This window comes from Tenrec ecaudatus, chromosome 3, assembly GCF_050624435.1.
Source record: "Tenrec ecaudatus isolate mTenEca1 chromosome 3, mTenEca1.hap1, whole genome shotgun sequence".
Lineage (NCBI taxonomy): Eukaryota > Metazoa > Chordata > Mammalia > Afrosoricida > Tenrecidae > Tenrec > Tenrec ecaudatus.
Window position 1 is genome coordinate 88,746,772 of NC_134532.1, and position 6,000 is coordinate 88,752,771.

A 6,000-nucleotide genomic window follows, 5' to 3' on the forward strand; every position below is an offset into this window, starting at 1 on the left:
CATGGTCATAATCACGTAACCCTTTCATATTGAATTAGACAGCTAAACTCTAACTACATTGGGAAGTTCACATGTTTATGAGTTGTGATGGAGACAGAGAAGGAAAAAGAGCTAACCTTTGCTCCTGTGTAGTGGGCAGTTGAGAGCTAATGCCTCAAACGGAATGATTAAAAGCAATAATATAGGCATTTTATTTAAGCAGATCAGTTAAATAAAAAAATAGTAGTCCTAGAGTAGAGATGTATTTTGTAGAGTGCAGGGAGTGATGGAAAGAATGTCGAGGGGTGGATATTTTTGTAGTAAACCTTTCAGGATATTTTCAGGACTTCTTCAAATGATGTGCGTGTCAAATTTTTATTTAAATCAAAACTTATTTTAATTTTTCAAAAGGAGGCTGTGAGTGATGCAAAGGAAACTAATAAGAAGTGATCAGAGTATCAACTTCACAAGGACTGGATTGATGGATAGTTTGCCGCTGATCAACAGATAGAATACATCAAGGTTTTCAAATTAAGTTTTCAATGCCATACCCTTGCATGCTAAAGCTTGCATTGTTCACACACAAAAAAAAAGATCTTTTTTTTTTTAAACTCATTTTTAAAAAATACAAAATATTTCAAACAATTTGTAAAGCATTATGTTAGCATTTTATGCTTGCTGAGAAAAGATGTTTACATCTCTCCTCTTATTGCTCTCTCAACACGTTCAGCAGAAAATGTATTACTTATTAAGGCAGATGACCCTCCCTAGGAGTGTTCAGGAATAATAACAATCACAGGAAAGAGAAGTGCTTCTGTTACCACACAGCAATAATGATGGAGGCCACTATTGCATAAACCAGCGAAATCATGGTTTAGAGAGCAAGTGCGGTGTTTTAACCTTTATTCTAGCTGATAGAAGATGATTCAGTATTCTATTATCCACAATGACAAGTGATTTATTGGGATACTTTCTTTTCTTCCAAACCATTTTAAAGCATAGGTTTTTTTCTCCAATTGCCCTGATTTTTCATCTTAGTGCACGTCCAGCACTGTTGGCATTCGAGTGGTCGTTTTATAATAAGAATAACATTCTCGGCTCTAGAGATAGTCACTTTGTTAATACTCTATCAGAAATTGAGGTTTGCCTTGTCACATGCCAGAACAGCTTTTACTCGGGCAGTTTGCTGTTGCTGTTGTTGTGGTTGTTGTTGTTGTTTAGTAGCTTGGTCTAAAAAGTAACCAATCTAAAACCTGAAAAAATTCATTCCTGTCATTATTTCACCAATAATCTGCTTTCTTAGGGAGAAGCATTGTGTGAGAAAGCAGATAGTCTTATGAAAGGAGAAAATTATTTTCAAATAGGATTCCCCAGCATTGAAGGGCACATTAAGCAAATTAAATGCGGTACTGCGAGAATTATGTACTCACATGTGCCATGTTTCAGGCTTGAAATCTGGTGTACACTTTTATAGTCCTTAAGGGAGGTATGATTGTCAGTTTTGCAGTAATCGATCAGAAACCCATCACAAAAAGAGGTTTTCCTGGAGTTCTGAAATGAGGACAAAACATTTCAGAATGTTTCCTCCTAATAACATTCTCCAGCAGAGAGACCTTACTCCAGGGCACTGCTGGAGAGGCAGATTCGTGTTTAGTTTTCAGGTAGGAAGCTGGTGAGGGAGCTGAGAATGCTCAGTCAAATAGCGCTTCACCACATTGCTATTTATCTTTTTAACAAAGTGCTCAGATTTCACGGTTAATGGACCATTGTCACCTGCACACTGTGGATTACAAAATTTAAAAACGAAAGATTGCCATCACAGGGCCTTCGCCATCATCAACTGAAATTTGTAATTGTCTTACATACTCAAATTTAGAACTGTGTTAGTATGCAGGAGGGGGGCATTTTAAAGGAAGAATTCCTTATTAAAGGTTATTGATATGGTTTCAAGTTCCTTTATTTTATTACATATAATCTAGCCTAGAGGACATCGGAGGTGTTGATATCTAAACTCTAGAATAGAGAACAAAAGATTCAGATTCTGCTGCTTATTAAACTGAGTGAATTCGAATACATTGATTCATCTACAAGTATACTGCTCCTTTTCCTTGATCCAGAAGTAAATAACCCTCAGAACTCTTCTAACTCCAAGAATATTTCTTTTTATTTTCAAAATACTGAATTACTATTTGCTACTACACTAGAACTAATATTTCACATATATGTATATATTCATATCAATATTTTTATATTTTAATTAATCTTTACATTTACATAGACTTTAGAACCACTACCAGGATATTGTGATAATTTGTTGATAATCAAAACATACTTCAGATGAATTAAAGTGGGAACTATAACACTAAATGAATAAAACTATATATAAAAGTATGAGAATAAGGATAAACACAGATATGCTTTTGATTTCTTGACTGTCACTGTAAGAATGACATCAGGCAGAAATTACAAAGAATGAGATTGATAGCATTGACTTCAAATTTAAAGATAAATTAAAAGATAAATTATTATTGCTGCATGTGCAGGACAAATAACATCTTCAAAATCAATATGAGGTGAGAGTCTCTAACGTTAACATGATGTATTCGACACCATTGAAAGGAAAATAAATGTGAAAAACATTCATACCTTTGAATTCATCCATTTGGGGTGTTTTTTAATAATAGTTAAGGTGGATGGAGATTCTGAGAATGGGTTGTGATATACTCTTCACGGGATGAATGGAAATTTGAAAAAAAATGCTGAAGGTCTTGTGTAAGTCCCCTTAAAACTGTATTGGATTCACTGATTGCATTTTGGAAACTCTGGTCTAAAATAAAAAAGAGCATGACCCTGCTTTTATATGAATGCAACTGGCTGGCGGTGGAGGGCTTTAGAAGGAGCGAAGGAAGAGATTTATGGTTTGAGAACAAATTATAAATAGCAAGAGGGGAAGCTGTGAACAAAGTTGGGAATTGAAAAATATTGGTGATTTTGGAGTTGAAACAATACAAACAGGCAAAAAATATTTTCTTATGTACGCTTAAGCACAAGTACGTAGTCATACACTCTATGTACAGCTTGCCTCTATTTGTGTTCAAAATATGACCAGAGAAAACAAGTTATACCTGGGTATAATTGTTTTCTATTTTCTTTTTAAAATATGTGCGTAAAGACATATATAAAATCTATTCACATTTCGAGAAAATTAAGTTTATAAATGTAACTGTGCATCTTAAGTCAGAAGTTCTCAGGACACAGTGCTGCACTAAAATAATGAGCATGAATTCACCAAAGAATATAAATTTATTTCAACATTTGGGCTTATCAATATACTGTTAAGTCTGTTTGTTTTACTAAACCAAAGGGGGAAAAGGGACAAGAATTTGAACCTGTGAATCAGACCATGTGCCCAAAGTACATGTGAGGGGGCTTTTTAAAAGTTCATGGAAATTGTATTTTCCATTTGTCTATGAATTTTCTAATCCACCTCATTCCATTTTTCTATGGATTTGTTGGAGTAACTTCCTACAAGAGCCTGAAAGGACCACTTAACCTATCGAGATTAAAGTTTTATTTCTCCTTCATTTGTTTATTTGTGCTGCTGTAACAGAAACACAGGTTAATGACTGTAATGGAAAAAAAAATGTTTTCTCACAGTGTAGGAGGCAAGAAGTTCAAATTCAGAGTACTGATTAAAGGAAGTGTCTGTCTCTCTCTCCCACCTCTGTGGAAGATTCTTCCTCCGTGTTTGGAGCCCTGGAGTTCCTGGGTGATTTGACAATATTTCCCGGCATCTATTTTTCCTCCCGCCCCCGCCCTCACATGTGTTTCTTCATCTATTTTGCCCCTTTACTTGCTCAGACGTGGTTAGCTTTAGGATACATCTAATACTGATAGTAGCGTGTTAACATAACTAAGTCATATTTCCAACGGAACTACATCCACAGGGATAAGAATTAGGATTAGCATTCCAAAACTGATTTGGGGAAAACCCAATTCAATCATGATAGCACCATAAATTTGAGAATTTAAAATTAGTAGACAAAATTTAACAAGTTATTTAGAAGCTAGGTTCGTATCACTAAGAAAAAGTGCTTGACTGAAGAAGGAAGAAACTTCACAAGGAGTAGAGAAGATATGTAATGACTAAATACGGTAATTTCTTATTTGATATTAATATTATGGTATTAAGACTCTGTCGACCCTCCGCCTAGGTAAAATCAACCCAAATAGCAAGGGAAACACTAGCCTGCCCACTGTGGGAGTGCTGTACACCACACAAGGCAGCTGTGACAGCCATCGACACCACGCTGCGCCGCTGAGGAAAACTGTCAGACCCCTATGGTAGTCTCATCAACTAGGACAATTCTGCCCAGCACCACTGGGTCCCTGCATTAAAACGGCACACACACCTGCCATTGTGGGGCAGGGTCTAAATGCCTCTGGCCCCACATTCAAGTAACCAGGAATCAGCTATCTATTTATTATTCATTCCCTCCTTCTCTCTCTCCTCCCTCTTTACCATCACAGCCAATCTTAGTGAACACAGTTGAGTTTTTTTCCCACTTTTTTCTCTTTCTCCTCTTTTTCTTTCTTTCCTCTCTCTTTCTTTGTTCTCTTCGCTTCTCTCTCTGCTTGTATGATTCTCTGTTCTCCCTCTCATTCCTTGCACGTGCCACTGCTGGTTCCCAGACCCCTATGCTCTACCTAGAGCAACTCTGCCCACCCAGTGAGCAGCCTGCCTCCTAAGACAGCGCTGCACACAGCACGAGTCCTTGCTACACACAGCACAGGGTCAGCTATCTCTATCTATATTCTTAATTCTATTTCCCTTGCTTTCCTTTTTTCTTCTTTTTCTTTCTTTCGTTGTGTTCTTTCACTTTTTCCTCTTTTCTCCTCTTCTCCTAGCTCTTCTCCTTTCCTACAATACCCACAGCAGATTCAGTTCTCCTTTCTTGTATTTTCTTTTCTTTCTTCCGTTTTATTTTCTGGTTTTACTGTTATCACTTTTGTTTACTCTGTGCACTTTAGTTTTGCGTGTGTGAGTGGGAGTTAGTTTGCTTGGCATTGTTGCTCCAGTCTCTGTCTTCCTCTTTCTCTATTTTTCCTCTCCTTTCACTCTCTTTCCTGTGACAAGCCACTAGCGGCCTCAAGGCCACTCCCCTCTGCCTAGGGCAACTCTGAAGGCCCAGCTGGGGGAGCTCCCACACGCATTTATTGGCTTTGAAAGTAGCTGGAAAATCATGTTGGTCCTTTTCCATACAACAAGCAGCAGGGGGTTCTCCCCTGAAAACAATGGGAACATCTCCAGCCTAAACAATGATCCCCTATGGGGGAAACGTCTGACCACCAGTGGTGGGGCTACACGTTACTGTGGGATCATCCACCCAATATCCAAGAAGATCTCTCTGTCAATGGTAATTCCCCTGCCAGCTACAGAGCTCTACACCAAGCAGGTTATACCCACATGTCCTCCTCAGAACTCCAGTTGCAGAGGAAAACACCATAGGCCATCAAGGTGCTCCAAGCACCATGAAGACTACTTAGAGATCAGCCAGGGAAGCGAAGCCATCGTGAGCCCACAAAAACCTGACCAGTGTCATATGAGAGGAATATCCAACACACATTCCATATTTTGGATGGTTAGGATAAGAGTGAAACCACAGGAAGATATAGCAATAACCTGACCACTCAGTACAGCAACTGGTAGGTAGTACATAGAAGAACTCATACGAATCCCCAAAGAGAGAGCCCAGTGCTCTTCGACTAAGAAGATGCCATCACATAGAACTCCACCCATGGGGCAACAAAGAGAAAAGAGCCCACAGGATTGCATCAGCTCAATAGTGGAAAGAAGGCAAACATAAACCACACACACAGCACAAGCATATAAGATAGGTAGATAGGAAAATATCCAACACAAACTGTACAAGATGACATCACAAAATCCACAGATGATTATAATAGCACTGAATATCAATGGCCTGAACTCAGGCATTAAAAGGCAGAAGCTAACAGACT